Raw genomic sequence first — 17,436 nt, 5'->3', positions numbered from 1 at the left:
TATTTGTCATGTTTGGAGCTCAACTTGTTCATCCAAATATACTATGTCTAGAGGAAGTCATTTTTGAAATATGTTGTTCCTTGATCTCTGCAATAATCTTGGAAATAGGGCTGGGAAGGTGGCTCAGTGGTAGAGCGCTTGCCTTGCATGCCTGAGGCCCTGGGTTCGATTCCCCAGCACCACATAAGCAAAAAGAAAAAAGCCGGAAGTGGCGCTGTGGCTCAAATGGTAGAGCGCTAGCCTTAAGCTGAAGAGCTGAGGGACAGCGCCCAGGCCCAGAGTTCAGGCCCCACGACCGGACCAAAAAAAAAAAAAAAATCTTGGAAATATAAGGATTCTTTCAGAGATATAACAAAAGTTGAGCACAACTCTGCCAGGCACTGTGCTGGACTCTGCATTTTCTCAACTTCTCAGAATAGCCGTGACGAGATGGGATTTTGCTTGTTTTATTTTATTTTTTTTTTTTTGGGGGGGGGGGGTCCAGTCCTGGGCCTGAACTCTGGGCCTGGGCGCTGTCCTTCAGCTCTTCAGCTCAAGGCTAGCGCTCTACCACTTGATGCACAGCGCCACTTCCGGCTTTTTTTTCTTTTTGTTTATGTGGTGCTGAGGAATCGAACCCAGGGCTTCAAGCATGAAGGCAAGCGCTCTACCACTGAGCCACCTTCCCAGCCCCGCTTGTTTTATTTTTAATTTGAAAAAATGGGGGGGGGGGGGAGGGGAGGGCGGCACTGGCACTAGAGTTTGGACTCAAGGCCTGAACACTTTCCCTTAGCCTTTTCCACTACCACTCGAACCATAACTCCACTTCTAGCTTTTTGATGGATAACTGGAGATAAGAGGCTCAGACTTTTCTATTCTGGCTAGCTTTGAACCATGATCCTCAGAGCTCAGTCTCTTGAGTAGTTAGGATGAGCCACTAGTACCCAGCTAGTTTCACCCACTGCTAAGGAGAACAGCCATGACCTTGGCTGATGAGAATCAAGGCCTATCATCTCTCAACTCCAGCATCTTCCTCTACAGAGCAAGTGCAACTATATGGGTAGCAAGAAGGAGACCATTCCAGATAGCAAAAGTTCTACAATCTGCATCTATTCATTCTTGTTCCTAAGTGGCAAGATCTGAAGGTAAGATTTACCACTTTTTTGGGGGGAGGGGGGCGAGGAGGAAGTCCAAGACTAGAACTCAAACTTGGTGCCTAATGCTTTCACTCACTGGTTAGCACTCTACCAACTGAACTATGCCTCCAACCCCCTCACCACTCTTAAGATTATACATCATGGTTCAATATATGCAAATCAATTAATATAATTATTCACATCAACAAGAGCAAGGATAAGAACCACATGGTTATCTCAATAGATGCAGAAAAAGCATTTGACAAGATCTAACACCCCTTTATGATGAAGGCTCTGGAAAAATTAGGAATCCATGGAACATTCATCAATATGATAAAGGCTATATATGAAAAACCTACAGCCAGCATTACACTTAATGGTGAAAAACTAAAGCCATTTCCTTTAAACTCAAGAATGAGACAAGGATGTTCACTCTTTCCGCTTCTCTTCAATTTAGTATTAGAATGCCTAGCTACAGCGATAAGACAAGATGCAAATATAAAGGGGATCGAAATAGGAAAAGAGGAAGTAAAACTCTCCCTCTTTGCAGATGACATGATCTTGTATTTAAAGAATCCCATGGATTCCATTCCCAAATTACTCAAGCTGATTCAAAATTTGGCAAAGTAGCAGGGAATAAAATTAACCCTCAAAAATCAATGGCTTTTCTGTATGCCAACAATGAGAAGAGCACAGCTGAAATCAGAAAAGCAACTCCTTTTGTAATAGCCCCACAAAAAATAAAATACCTAGAAATTAACTCAACTAAAGAAGTGAAGGACATCTACAATAGAAACTTTAAAAACCTGAAAAAGGAAATCAAAACAGAACTCAGAAAGTGGAAAAACCTCCCATGCTCCTGGATTGGAAGGATCAACATCCTAAAAATGGCAATACTTCCCAAGGCTATCTACAAACTCAAATGCAATACCTATCAATATTTCAACCTCATTCTTCAAGGAAATAGAAGAGGCAATCCAAAAATTCATATGGAACAATAAAAGATCCTAAATAGCAAAAACAATCCTTAACAGAAAGAACAGTACTGGAGGAACATCAATACCAAATTTCAAACTCTACTACAAAGCCATAGCAATTAAAACAGCTTGGTACTGGCATAAGAACAGACCTCAGGCCAATGCAATAGAATTGAAAACCCAGAAATGAACCCACAGACCTATAGCCACCTAATCTTCAATAAGGGAGCTAAACAAATAGAATGAAAGAAAGACAGCCTCTTCAGTAAATGGTGCTGGTAAAATTGGTTAATCACCTATAGAAAACTAAAGCTAGGTCCTTCTATATCACCAGAATCAACTCCATATGGATCAAAGACCTCGGAGTCAAAGTATTACAGGACAGAATAGGAGAAACCCTAGGTCTCCTTGGCACAGGTTAAATTTTCTTAATAGAGACCCAGAAGCACAACAAATCAAAGAAAGGTGGACAATGGGATTGCATGAAGCTGCAGAGCTTCTGCATGGCAAAGGACATAGCTAGCAAGGTCAATAGAAAGCCCACAGAGTGGGAGAAGATCTTCACTAGACATACATTGGACAAGGGTCTCATATCTAAAATATACTTGGAACTCAAAAAATTAAATCCCCCAAAAACAAATCCTCAAAGAAACAACTGCCCAATAAATAAGTGGGATAAAGACTTAAATAGAAACTTTTCTGGGAAGTGGCGCTGTGGCTCAAGTGGTAGAGCGCTCACTGAAGCTCGCAGGGACAGCACCCAAGCCGAGTTCAAGCCCCACGACCAACCAAAAAAAAAGAAAAAAAAGAAACTTTTCTGAAGAGGAAATAAGAATGGCCAATAGATACATGAAGAAATGTTCAACCTCTCTAGCCATAAAAGAAATGCAAATCAAAACATCATTGAGATTCCACCTCACCCGTTAGAATGGCTATAATCAAGAACTCTAATAACAGATGCTGGAGTGGATGTGGCCAGAAGGGAACCCTACTGCACTTTTGGTGGGAGGGTGAACTTGTTCAACCACTTTAGAAAGCAGTATGGAGGTTCCTCAAAAGACTCCACATAGAGCTCCCTTATGACCCAGCAATCCCACTTTTGGGCATTTACCCAAATGATCACAAACAACTAAAACTACCAGCACAACTATGTTTATTGCAGCATTATTTACCATAGCTAAGATATGGAAGCAACCCAGATGCCCCTCAGTAGATGAATGGATCAAGAAAATGTGGTATATATACACAATGGAATTCTATGCCTCCATCAGAAAGAATGACATTGCTCCATTTGTTAGGAAATGGGAGAAATTATATTAAGTGAAATAAGCCAGGCCCAAAGAAACATAGGCCCCATGGTTTCCCTTATTTGCAATAACTAGTATATGTCTGGGACAAGTAGAAAAGGTCAAAAGCTATGTTCATATGACCAGATAAGATGAAGCCAAGCGAAATGAACCCCAAGATAGGGACACAAGTGGTTTTTTCTTTTCTTTTCTCTTCTTTTATTTATTTTTTTGGTGGTTGTGGGGCTTGGACTCTGGGCTTGGGCGCTGTCCCTGTGCTCTTCAGCTCAAGGCGAGCACTCTACTGCTTGAGCCACAGCGCCACTTCTGTTTTTTCTAGTGGTTTATTGGAGATAAGAGTCTCAGGGACTTTCCTGCCCGGGCTGGCTTCGAACCATGATCCTCAGATCTTAGCCTCCTGAGTAGCTAGGATTACAGGTATGAGCCACAAGCACCCAGCTGGTTTTTTCTTTCTTGCTATTGTTTCTAATGTATTTATATGGTACCATGTGATTATTTTGTTGCTTTGTATGTTCCTCCCCCATAGTATAACCCCTGTTTTCACTGTATTTGATGTCGGTATAATTTGGGGTGGGGAAGGGAAAAAACAAAATGTTTAAATAGGAATACAGGGTGACCCACTGTAACAATGAGATGTATAAGACTAGTGTTTTATTGAAAAATGAAGTTTAGACTGGGGATGGGGGGGGGGGGTAGAGAGAGGAGGGGGGAGTGTAGTTGTGGAGGTGGGAGGGAAGGGATGGTAGGGGGGAAACAAAGGAAGAAGCAACAATGTACTCATTACCTTGCTAATGTAACTGTAACCCCTCTGTACAGTATCACAATAAAAAACAAAAAAGATTATACATCAAATAATCTTTTAATTAAGCTACTCTGAATGGGAGTTTGAACTATTAAACCATAAAGGCTGATGAAATTGTGATTTTTTTTCTTTTCCTTCTTTTTTATTTTTGTTTTTGTTTTTGCATTCCTCAACTAGCTTTCTAGTTGAGAGGAAGAAAATACTTCTACTTCCATGCTCAGTGTTCTCCTACCCACTCCTTCAGGCCCAGAGTCCATCTTGGGCAATCCCAATGTTTAGCATAGTGCTCAGCATGGAATGAGAGGCCCCTTGTAAATAATGAGAATTCTAGATCCTTCTGAGGAGGCAGTTTGAGTGCAAGAGTCTCTTTGCCTCCTGAGCCTATTTCCCTAAAACTTTTGGTTGCCAGGGACTAGAAGGAGCAGTGATACAAAGCTAAGATCATGGCATTTGTCAGTGTACAGTATTCTCAGAGAATCTGGCACTTAAGTAAAACCTATCAGTAAACACCTGTTGAATGGCTTGCTGACAGATACCCAAGCCACCATCTGTGAAAAGCAGAGGCAGACAGGGAGGGGTTATATGGGCTTAAGGGGAAGGCCCACAGGAAAAGCCCTAGGAATGAGGACTGGCTGCATTATTGCAAAGGCCAGAAAAGCCTTTGGTGTGAAAGTACATGAAACAGGCGACTCTTTGTCAGCCCAGCTTTAATCCCATTTATTGTATTTCCTTGAGATCCCTGGACACAAGCAGAAACCCTGAGCTGGCCACTTGTACTTAGAGGCTGCTTGGAAGGGGCAAGAGGTACACAGCATTCCTGTGGGCTCTAGAATTTAACAGGCCTGTACTACCCAATAAAGGTCTTTGTTTGTTGTCATGGGTGTTACCCAGCAACATGGCAGCTGACTTGTTCTAATTTCAGGACTAGTTCAAGTTTCCAGGGTTCCTCCTCTACCAATAGCAAAGAAAAAGAAGACAGGTACACCAGAAAGGAATCCCAACCCCCTGTCTGAGAAGGAGGGGATCAAATTGGTAGGTCACCAGACAACGCCTTCTGCTCCCCAAGGGCTTAAGGGAAGTTCAGTTCCTGCACCTCTTTGAAGATAGATGAGAGCCATCCTCCCCAATACCTCGTCTCTACCCCAGGCAGTGTTCTAATCACAGGTTTTAATTTGAGACCTATTCACAGGTGGCCTAATAAAATACCCAGAAGGCCAAATGCTGGTGGTGCATGCCAGTAATCCTAGCTATTCAGAAAGGCTGAGATCTGAGGATTGAGATTCAAAGCCACTCTTGGCAGACCAATCCCAAAGACTCTTATCTCCAATTAACCACCAAAAACCTGGAAGTAGTTCAAGTGGTAGGGCATCAGCTTTGTGTGAAAAAGCCAAATAAGGCCCTGAGTTCAGAGCACGTGGGTGTGTGCGCGTGCACACACACACACACACACACACACACACACACAATCAGACATTAATTCTGAGAAATTTTAATTCAAGAATGTAAAACATTTCCTAAGCCACACATGAGTATTTCTGTGGCATGCTTCCTGTGTGTGTTCCCTTTTGGTTTGGTTTTGGTATTATGGAGGGAAATCATCTTATCTGTAAGTCAGCTTTACATATTAGGGAACCTAGCTTTCTGTAAAATTTTCCTAAAATTAAAATTTTTCAAAAATTAAAAAGTTAAGGCAGGTGCTAGTGGTTCACGCTGTAATCCTAACGACTCAGGAGGCTGAAATCTGAGGAACATGGTTCAAAGCCAGCCCGGGCAGGAAACGCCGTGAGACTCTTATCTCCAGTAAACCACTTGAAAACTACAAGTGGTACTGTGGCTCAAGCCGTAGAGTGCTTGCCTTGAGCTGAAAAGTGCAGGGAAAGTGATCAGGCCTAGAGTTCAAGCCCCACAACCGACCAAATAAATAAATAAATAAATAAAAAGTTACATAAAAAAAGCTGACTACTATGTTATTTAAATTTTTTAGTTACTATGGTTAAGGGTTTAATTACTATTTCACTTTTTAATTGGTATTTGTGTATTTCTAATTAGTTATTGTGTTTAATTATTAGTTTAATTTCTAACTGGATATTTGTGTGTAGGTAAAAACAGAAAATAATGGCAGGTTTCTTATTCCTGCTAACATATGAAAATAGGTTCACTATTTCATCCACAAAGGCCAAGCTGACACATGTTCAGTAGTAGGTCATGTGGGAGCATAAGCACGTAACATGGAGCATGCGCATTGCAGGCAGGCTGCTGACCAGAGTTCAGGGAGCTTAACTGTAACCAACTGTGTCCACTAGGATGGTCAGGCACCTTGGAGCACAGCAAAAGAATTGTTGCTTCCCCCCAAAATAAAACACTTATCAAAAAGCAACACACCAGGATGTTACAAACTAGGGGAGAAGTGACCCCTGCCTCACTACCCTGCAACAATCCCAAGGATCCCTTCAAAATGCTGCCCACTTACAATAATGATCATTTTGGCAATGGTTGGATAAGGAGAACCCATTGTCCCAGAGCTACTGAAACAGAATGTCCTTGGGTGAACAGGAATTCTGCAAGATCAAAGCTTCCTTCTTATGCATTGTAAAGCTTGAGAGGAACCATTCAGGGGGTGGACCATTAAAGGCTGAGATGATGCTTTTGTATTCTGTCTGATTCATCACAGGACACTATGACTCCAAGATTTTAGAAAGTTGTATCAAGATGGCGATTTATAGAGCATAATAAAATGCCCATTGCTCAGGCACCATTTTACAGTGATGTGTGGAGGAGTGACATGTGGCCGGGAGTTCTTCCCAGAACAAGTCTTCTGGTTATTTGTAGAATGCACATTGTTTTTCTAAAACTCCATAGCTATCAAGTTCTGGTGATTCATGCCTGACATCCTAGCCACTTAGGAGATCTGAAGATTAAGTTTTAAAGCCAGGGCCTGGAAATGTGGCTTAGTGGTAGAGTGCTTGCCTAGGATGCATGAAACCCTGGGTTCGATTCCTCAGTACCAGATAAACAGAAAAAGCTGGAAATGGCACTGTGGCTCAAGTGGTAGAGTGCTATCATTAAGCAAAAAAAGCTCAGCAACAGTGTCCAGGCCCTGAGTTCAAGCCCCAGGACTGGCAACCAATCAATCAATCAATAAAATGATTTGAAGTCAGCCAGGGAAAGAAAGTCTGTGAGACTGTTATCTCCAAGAAAAAGCCAGAAGTAGAGCTGTGCCTCAAGTGGTTGAGTTGGGCAAAAATACACAAGAGCATGAGGCTCTGAGTTCAAGCCTCAGTTTTGGCAATCAATTAATCCATCAAACTCCATAGCAGCAATAAAAAAAAGTTTTATATTCTGCCATGCTCCTAAAATATAACATTTAATATTTCATTTAAAATATTAACACCCTCTTTTATTTTCACTGGGAACCACAGCCCAGATCCAAGGTGACATTTAAAAGACTAAGCATGCTATATTAATACAGGCCATCATTAACATCATTAACAGAGCAACCAACCATGAGCAGAAGAATGCTGGTAAACACTGAATGGAACTTTTTTTTGGTCAAAGCCACAAGGTTCAGGTATTCTAGCCCACAGCAAGGAAATCTACCACATTCCATCAAGACCAAGCCTAGTAAGGGACCATGCTCCCTTGAAACAGTCATACACCTCTCCATTCCCCACAGCACCCAGTGAAATGTTTAGAGGTTTCCATCCCATTAGTTCCTGTTTTCTCCAAATAATCAAAACATCTGTGCAATACACACACTTTTACCAGCCTTTCTAACTATTGAATGCAGCAAATCAATTTTGAGTGCTAGTTGTTACAGATGTTTGTACTCAAACTAAACCCCAAATCAACTCCTTTTTTTAAAAAAGGGAGAATAATTAATACCTTTCCTGTAAGGATCTAACTGGACAACGACCTGTAACAATGATCTGAGGTCTTCCAGTTTCTGTTCCCATGGGGTTCAGCCTGCTTAATAATGTGTGTCGGGCATAGCTGATTACTCAGGGCCAAATTCCTGGTGTCAAATTCGAGCAGGCTGTGCCAGGTTCTCTGCCACAAACTTAAAATAGGTTGCTTTTCATGGAAACTAAGGGATTGGAACTTAAGTATCAAGCAGAAAACATGGTCTCAGAAAAATTTGTTTGTTTGTTTTTTTGTGCCAGTACTGGGAATTGAACTCAGGCCCTAACTGTTGTCCTTTAGTGTTTTCACTTAACACTGGCATTCTACCACTTGAGCCACAGCTCCACTTTTGGGTTTTTGTTGGGTAATTGGACATAAGAGCCTCACAGACTTTCCTGTACAGACTGGCTTTGAACCATGATCCTTAGATTACAGCCTCCTGGGTAGCGAGGATTACAGGCATAGGCCTTTGACACCTGGCAAAATTTACTTCTTAATTCCCCATTTCAGCCGGGCACTGGTGGCTCACGCCTATAATCCTAGCTACTAGGAGGCTGAGATCTGAGGCTTGCAGTTCAAAGCCAGCCCAGAGAAGGAAAAGTCGTGAAACTCTTATCTCCAATAAACCACCAGAAAACCAGAAGTGGCACTGTGGCGCAAATGGTAGAGCACTAGCCTTGAGCTGTAGAGCTGAGGGACGGCGCTCAGGCCCAGAGTTCAAGCTCCATGACCAACCAAAAAAAAAAAAAAAAGACCCCACAGAAATTTAGTCTAGTCCTGCAGAAGCCACAAAACACTGGAAAGAATTATCTGTGCCAAATTTTGGAGATTATCCTTTGTCTCAACCCTTATTTGAACTTTACTTCTTATGAGATGTGAAATAGCAAGAAGGTGAAGCTCACAAGATTTGCTAGTTTGAAAGCTGGGCCATATACCCTGCCAGCTACAGGGCCCAGAGCAAGCTCCTAACTACCCTGTGGGAGCTTCCTTATGAATAATAGCACTGACATTTTTGGTGGGATTATCAAGATTAGCACAAACTATTCAGATTTTCTTGCTTGGGTTAGCCTTGAACTATGATCCTCAGATCTCAGTCTCCTGAGTAGTTAGGATTACAGGTGTGAGCCTTCAGATCTTGTTTTTTAATACCACTTTTCCAGTAAAAGAATCTAGAGCTCCTTGGAAAAATGGGCCACTCTGCAGCTGGGACTGACAATATAAAGTAATTCTGGAGCATCTTATTATGCTTAAGCAAACACTCAAAAAAAACAAAAACAAAACAAACAAAAAGCCCAAAGTGATAGACAATGTCATAGAGGCCCAGAAGTCACCAGAAAGAACTCGTAGTGGCCCAAACTGGAACAGTTAACACAACTAAATAAATATGCTATTTGTGTGTGTATATGTGTGCATATGTTGGGGGGGGGGGGGTGCCTATGTGTGTGTCAGTAATGGGGCTTGAACTCAGGGATCTACTTTTGCTTGGCTTTTTCACTCAAGGCAGGTGCTCTTGAGACAGTTCCACTTCCAGAACAAAAAATAACACAGTAGTACATTCTAACCCAAAGTATAAAATAAATCCAATGTAACAGACATATCCTAATCCAGACTACCATCAGAAAATCTTCTAGGGCCAGATAAAGATAACCAGAGCACATCATAAGTCCATTCATTTGCCAAGACGTATGATAAAACTGTACTGATTAAGGGGCTGGGAAGGTGGCTCAGTGGTAGAGTGCTTGCCTTGCATGCCTGAGGCCCTGGGTTCAATTCCTCAGCACCACATAAGCAAAAAGAAAAAAGTCGGAAGTGGCGCTATGGCTCAAGTGGTAGAGCGCTAGCCTTGAGCTGAAGAGCTGAGGGACAGTGCCCAGGCCCAGAGTTCAGGCCCCACGACCGGACCCCCCCCCCCCCCAAAAAAAAAAAACTGTACTGATTGAGTGTAACATTTGCATATAAATAAGAACAGAATAGAGAACCTTGGAAATATATCACACGTGATATAAGCCTAATATGGTACTGAAAGACAGTGGGGAAAGAAAGGACTTAGCTGAACACTGAAGGCTCATGTCTGTAATCCTGGCTACTCTAGAGGCTGAGAATTGAGGATCATAGTTCAAAGCCAAACAGGGCAGGAAAGTTCATGAAACTCTTCTTTCCAACTAGGCACCAAAAAGCTGGAAGCAGAGCTATGGCTCAAGTGGTAGAGAACCAGTGGTTGAAGTAAAAAAGCTCAGGGATAGCACCCAGTCTCAGAGTTCAAGTCCCAGTACTGGCTCAGAGAATAAAAGGTTCTTAATAACATTGAGATAACCAAATAGCTAAGAAAAGCAACAGCATATGTAAAAATGTCAAATGACGCTGGGTGCTGGTGGCTCAAGCCTGTAAAACTAGCTACTCAGGAGGCTGAGATCTGAAGATCGCGGTTCAAAGCCAGCCCGGGCAGGAAAGTCCGTGAGACTCTTATCTCCAATAAACCACTCAGAAAATCAGAAGTGGCGCTGTGGCTCAAGTGGTACAGTGCTCGTCTTGAGCTGAAGAGCTGAGGGACAGCGCCCAGGCCCAGAGTTCAAGCCCCATGACTGACAAAAAAAAAAGTCAAGTGACTTAAAAACAGAGCATCACAAAACTGCAAAGCAGGAGACTCTCTTCCTGATCTTGGAATACTGGAAAGATTTCTTATAAGGCACCCCCAAAACCATTTTCCAATGAAACAAACAATAAAGGAAAAATTTGACAAATCACATTACATAAGACTTAAGGACTTGTGATACTAAAGTGACAACATGGAATAAGAAGATAAGACTTAGATAAACTGAAGACAATATTCCAATATATACAGATGACAAAGGAACAGCATTGATTAAATATACATTTTTTTTTTTATTTTAAGAATAAGCAAGGGGCTGAGCACCGGTGGCTCACACCTGTAATCCTAGCTACTCAGGAGGCTGAGATCTGAGGATCACAGTTCAAAGCCAGCCCAGGCAAGAAACTCCGTAAGACTCTTATCTCCAATAAACCACCAGAAAACTGGAAGTGGTGCTGTGGCTCAAGTGGAGGAACGCTTGCCTTGAACTGAGAGAGTTGAGGGACAAACACCCTAGCCCAGAGTTCAAGCCCCATGAACGACCAAAAAAAAACAAACCAAAACAAAAAAGAATAAACAAGGGGCTGGGAATGTGGCTTAGTGGCAGAGTGCTTGCCTAAGCATGCATGAAGCCCTGGGTTCAATTCCTTAATACCATATAAACAGAAAAGGCCAGAAGTGGTGCTATGGCTCAAGTAGTATAGTGCTAGCCTTGAGCAAAAGAAGCTCAGGGACCGTACACAGGCCTGAGTTCAAGCCCCAGTACTGGCAAAATAAAAATAAAATAACATAAACAAGTTTAAGGTAATCCAACAGAAAACTTGGTAGAAAATGGAATGGACTTCACATAAAAGAATATATCTAGGATAATCTTAGCAGATGAGCAGAATAGCTCAATAGCTATGTACATATGACAATATAAGATGATGCTAAACGAAATGAACTCGAGACATGGACGACAGAGGTTTTTCTTTGTTGTTGTTGTTCTCAATATACGATGCAATTTCTTTTTTCTTTTGTGTTTTCCCCCCTTTGGTTTATCCTCTGTTGTCACTGTTTGATTTTGGTACCCTGGGTATTGTATGTATGTTTATCTAAACTAGGGAAGGGAAAGGGAACAACAAAATGGTGATACAAAAGACAAAGGGGGAACCTATGCAACAATGATACTTACAAGGCAATATGTTGGAAATGATCTGTACAACTTGGGGTTTCCAATTGGGGGGGAGAGAAGGAGGGAGAAAAATGAGGGAAGGGGTAACAAGTTAGACAAGAAATGTAATCACTGCCTTACTTATATAACTGTAACCCCTCTTTACATCATCTTGACAATGAAATGTTTTTTAAAGCAAAGAAAACAAGAATGAGATTCATTATACTTATAGATTGACATGTTGAATTGAAACCTCTGTGTACAACTACTTAAAGGTTAATAGGCAAGGAAAAACAAAGAAAATGAGAATGGCCAACTAGACATATAAAAAGGTGTCAGCTCTGTTGCTAGCTAGGGAAGTATAAACTGAAATGACTGTCAGATGCCACCACACATACTGAAGTCTCCCAATACAAGACTTAGCAAGGATGTAGGGCAGCAGGAAGCCTCACAAATTGTCGGTATTTACTCTGGAGAATATTGACATGACCAGATTAAACTGAACATGTGTCCATCTTGCTAATTAAACTCATATACCACAGCTCAAAGATCTGTGAGGCCCATATGGCATTGTAAAGTGTGGACAAGAATAGCAAAGAATGATGCTCAAAATATGAAACCAGAAGTACTCATCAGCAATAAAATAGACAGATACATAAAATGAAACCATACACAGCAATGAAAATGTACAAACTTCAGCTAACATTCATTTGGGTGGATCTCATAAGCTGGTTGAACACAAAAAACCAAGTCATCGCAAAATACAGTATTATTCCACTTGTATAAGGTTCAAAAGCAGGCCTGTCACTCTGTCAGGATGTTCTCCAACATGTTCTTGAGGACCCTTCCCCATCACATGTACCAAGCCCACTCCCACCTCAGGTTTTGTCCAGAAGCTTCCTCTTTCAGGAATCTTCTTTTTACCCCAGTCATAGTTAACCCCACCACGACAGGTGGCATCCTCTCAGCTCTGCCTGTGACACTGGCCACCATGATTCACCATCTCCATAGCCCCACTTATGACATGTGATGTTTAACATGTGACAGAACTGACAAGCCAAATTCCCCTCTTCCAATCTTACTCTTTTTTCACTTCTTCTCCAGATGCTCTTCTCTTGCCAAAAAACTCTACTCCAGAATAAAAGTTCCTGACTCACTGGCCCTACCCTCACCAATATTTTCCAGTGTGACTCTAAGAGAAAACAGAGCATTATTGTGAGATCTCAGAGACCACAATACCATTCCATAGAAGGGGCAGTGATTATAACAATTGCCTCCAAGTGCTCTTGGTTGCATGGATGGGGAAATGGGAGGGTCTTGCATAGAGGAGACCAATGATATCAGCATCTTTCAAGCTCATCACTCACACCTCTGAGAGGAAGGAAGATTCACTGTTTACATTTCTCAGCCAAGTCTGTGTGTGTGTGTGTGTGTGTGTGTGTGTGTGTGTGTGTGTGTGTGTGTGTGTGTGTGTGCGCGCGCATGTGCACACTAGTAGTTCTGGGGCTTGAATTCAGGGCCTGGGCACTGTCCCTTAGCTTTTTTGTGTGTCCAAAGCTAGTACTCTACTGTTTGAGCCACATCTCCACTTCTAGCTTTTTGGTGGTTAAGTGGAGACAGAGTCCCATAGACTTTCCTGCCCAAGCTGACCGTGAACCACAATCCTAGTATCTCAGCCTCCTGAACATTTTAGGATTACAGGTATAAGATACCAAAACCCAACTTCTACTATCTCTCTTATTGGGCAACTCTCACCACTAGCGGGTGTCCTATCAGAACATCATGGTTCCCCGCCTTTCCCTTTCTGATTCATTCACAGTCCTAATGATGCTGGGGAGAAGTGGAAATGATCACAGAGCACCTTAAACTTGAAGAGCAGCTCACATTACAATAGAATCCATTAGCTGAATCCCATTATCTGGCAGAATCCAAAAAGGGACTTATGTAGAGTCAAAAGTTCAAAATCACCAGACGTTGGTGGCTCAAAGTCATAATTATAACTACTCAGGATACTGAGATCTGAGGATCCTAGTTCGAAGCCAGAGTAAGCAGGAATGTCCTTAAGTCTCTTATCTCCAGTTATCCACCAGAAAGCCAGAAGTGGAGCTGTGGCTCAAAGATAAGGGACAGTGCCAAGCCCTGTATTCAAGGTCCCATACCAGCATACATGCATGCATGAACCCCCCTCCCGCCCCCTCCCCACACAAATTCAGAATCAGCAAAGCAAGATCAAGCAAAGGGAATATGGAACCAGATAGTGTCATAGAGGAGGGGTGAGGTAGGAGTAGTTTCTTCCGAGAAAGTACTTATGAGGGTGGCTATGTATCCAGGTTTCTTATAAAGATGACCTTTATAGAGGAACCATGAGGGAGTATTTCTGGCTTTAAGGCTAGGAGAGGGATAAGCAGGACTTTTCTTCATTGATAGCCACCTCACAGCCAAATGATCCCAATTCCCTGCCTCAGCCAAAGACAAATCGGTATGGATTGGATAAAAGAGAGTCAACATTCCAGGAGGAGACTCCTGTTATCAAATGCAAGCAAACCAATCCAATTTCACATTTTCTCCTGATGACAGTTGATGTGAGGAATGCACAAGAGGAAGGACAGAGGGCTGCTGGAGCTGCTTCTATAGGGAGTGGGATGGAGTAACATTCCTGAAAAGTGAGATGCCTCTCTATTCTCCATAAAGCCTGCAAGGAGCAAGAGGCCCAGGCAGATGTGGCCTACAATCAGTTGGGATGTATTCCTTCTTCATTCTTCTCTATCACTTAAGGCAATATGTTTCCAGGTATGATTTCTGAACCATCTGGAAATGGATCACTTAAAAAAATCAATTTGCCTGTATTAGTTATATGGAGATTCTTTCACTGTTACATCTCCACACGTGTTTATACTATATTCCAATCAATCTTACCACCTCTATCTCACTCCCTGCCTCCCTCCCATGCCAAAAAAAAATAGCATCTGCAGCAGGTTTTCTGGTTCCATTTTCATAGTTGCAATCATGTAATTCAACTGTATTCAACCTCTTTTATCCTCTCTGCCAAGCCAGCCCTGGCCCAATAACCAGAGTCTATTTCTCTCCTTACTGCTGATCAACAGGTTTTCTTTTTTCTTTTTAAGGTAGGGGCTGGGAAGGTGGCTCAGTGGTAGAGCGCTTGCCTTGCATGCCAGAGGCCCTGGGTTCGATTCCCCAGCACCACATAAGCAAAAAGAAAAAAGCCAGAAGTGGTACTGTGGCTCAAGAGGTAGAGCGCTAGCCTTGAGCTGAAGAGCTGAGGGACAGTGCCCAGAGTTCAGGCCCCATGACTGGACCCAAAAAAAAAAAAAAAGGTAATTTTGATATGTACATATATACACATATATATATACGTATACGTATATATACATATACATATATATATTGGGGTCTGGTCATGGGGCCTGAATTCTGGGCCTGGGCGCTGTCCCTCAGTTCTTCAGCTCAAGGCTAGCGCTCTACCACTTGAGCCACAGCGCCACTTCCGGCTTTTTTCTTTTTGCTTATGTTGTGCTGAGGAATCTAACCCAGGGCCTCAGGCATGCAAGGCAAGCGCTCTACCACTGAGCCACTTTCCCAGACCGATAAATATTATTTTATGTGATCAGATACACATAGGTATTTGTACCTTTCTGTTCCTCTCCTAAGAGTATCCTCCCTTTGGTCTCACTGTGTGTGAATGCCTAGAGTCCTATATAATTTGATCAACAGCTTTTGTTGAGTTTCTCTTCACCCTCTTTTTCCTTTCTCCCTTCTCCCTTCCCTTCCTGCACAGTCTCTTAGTTTAATTCATGTTCCGTATTTAACTATAAAAACAATCGTGTGTGTGTGTGTGTGTGTGTGTGTGTGTGTGTGTGTGTGTGTGTGTGTACACATGTCCATAATAAATATGTGTGTCTTTTAGGTCTAGCTAAAGATCACTTTTTAAAATACCTATATCTCTGCCTGTCTCTTCCTACTGAATCAGAACCTCTAGGACTGGATCTTGAAATAAAAATTTTTAATGAGTCACATGGATTCTTATGCTTTAAATTTTTTTTTAAACCACCAATATAAGGTTATCCCCTTCTTCCCTCCCTCCCTCCCTCCCTCCCTCCCTCCCTCCCTCCCTCCTTTCCTTCCTTCCTCCCTCCCTCCCTCCTTTCCTTCCTTCCTTCCTTCCTTCTTGACTCAGTTGCCCCACTTTCCCACTTGCCCAGGCTGCTGGGTGCCTCAGACTTTCTGAGAAGATTTTTTTCCTATGTGAACTCCAGGCCAATTTGTTATCCTGCAGCCAGAGAAGGCCTAGAATGAGCCCTGGGCCTCATGTCATTTGCTCTGCATGTGTGTCTGCTCCTCCTGACAGCCTGGACAGGCCAAGCCACCAGGAGAGGTTTTCCTCCCCGGCCTCTGCACTGCTGAGGTTTTACAAGCAGTTGACAACCCAGATCATGCATGTTCAACAGAGCTGAGGTTCTTTCTTTTCTTCTTTTTTGCTTTCTTGAGACAGAGTCTCATTATGGAGTTTATGCTGGTCTTGAATTCTTCATCTTCCTGCTTCTACCTTCTGAGTGCTGGGATAACAGGCATGTACCTCCAGACCTGGCCAATTTTTCTTTCTTTCAACATTAGCATGTCCTTTAAATGTCCTCAACTTTATAATCTTTACCCAGGTGTTAGCAGATGGTAAGGAGCAGGAAATAGCCAAGTCTCATCAGGAGCTAGGCATCCAGCCCCTGAGAGCTGGGCCAATGCTACTCCAAGGTGAGTACTGGTGGGAAGGAGGAAGGAGGAGAAGTGGTGGCCACAAAAGCTGTTCTATGCCACCCCAGACAGTTTCCTACACCCACGGTGCCTCCATGCTCCAGACACTCAAGTCACAAGATACTCTAGCTTTATAATCATCTCAACAAAGAAAGAATTTTGTCTAGCACTGTCCAAGATAAGTCAGGAAAATCTCTCACTCAGGTTTAGAGCCTTAAAAAAATCCAAATCATGGGGCTGGGAAGGTGACTCAGTGGTAGAGTGCTTGCCTTGCATGCCTGAGGCCCTGGATTCGATTCCTCAGCACAACATAAGCAAAAAGAAAAAAGCCGGAAGTGATGTTGTGGCTCAAGTGGTAGAGCGCTAGCCTTGAACTGAAGAGCTGAGGGACAGCACCCAGGCCCAGAGTTCAGGCCCCATGCCCAGACCTCCCCCCCCCCCCCCAAAAAAAAATCCAAGTCAGAGCCAGGTGCTGGTGGCTCACACTTGTAATCCTAGCCACTAAGGAGGCTGAGATCTGAGGACTGCAGTTCAAAGCCAGCCCAGGCTGTGAGACTTTATCTTCAATTAACCACCAGAAAACTGGAAGTGGAGCTCTGTGGCAAAAATGGTAGAGGGCTAGCCTTGAACTCAGCCAAGCCCCACAATCAACACCCTCCCCCCCACCAAAAAAAAATTCAAGCCAGAAGTCTTGCATTTACCCCTGAATGGCAGTATGAGCAACCCTAGTCCAAAGATCCAAAGTCCAAAATGTTCCAGTCTGACACTTTTAAAGTAGCACCATGAATCCACAATAACGCTTCATTTTTGTGCACAAAATTATTTAAA

The 17,436-nt window shown here is 42.7% G+C and overlaps 1 protein-coding gene across 1 annotated transcript in view; it reads right to left on the bottom strand.

Moving 5' to 3' along the window:
- The window catches only part of Rab31 (RAB31, member RAS oncogene family), a 143,100-nt gene that overhangs the window by 19,036 nt on the left and 106,628 nt on the right, over positions 1–17,436 (bottom strand). The gene's annotated exons all lie outside the window — the stretch shown is intronic.

This window comes from Dipodomys spectabilis, unplaced genomic scaffold (genome assembly GCF_019054845.1).
Source record: "Dipodomys spectabilis isolate Male_0828 unplaced genomic scaffold, ASM1905484v1 ptg000083l, whole genome shotgun sequence".
Taxonomy (NCBI): Eukaryota; Metazoa; Chordata; class Mammalia; order Rodentia; family Heteromyidae; genus Dipodomys; species Dipodomys spectabilis.
This window is presented reverse-complemented; position numbering and strand designations above follow the sequence as displayed.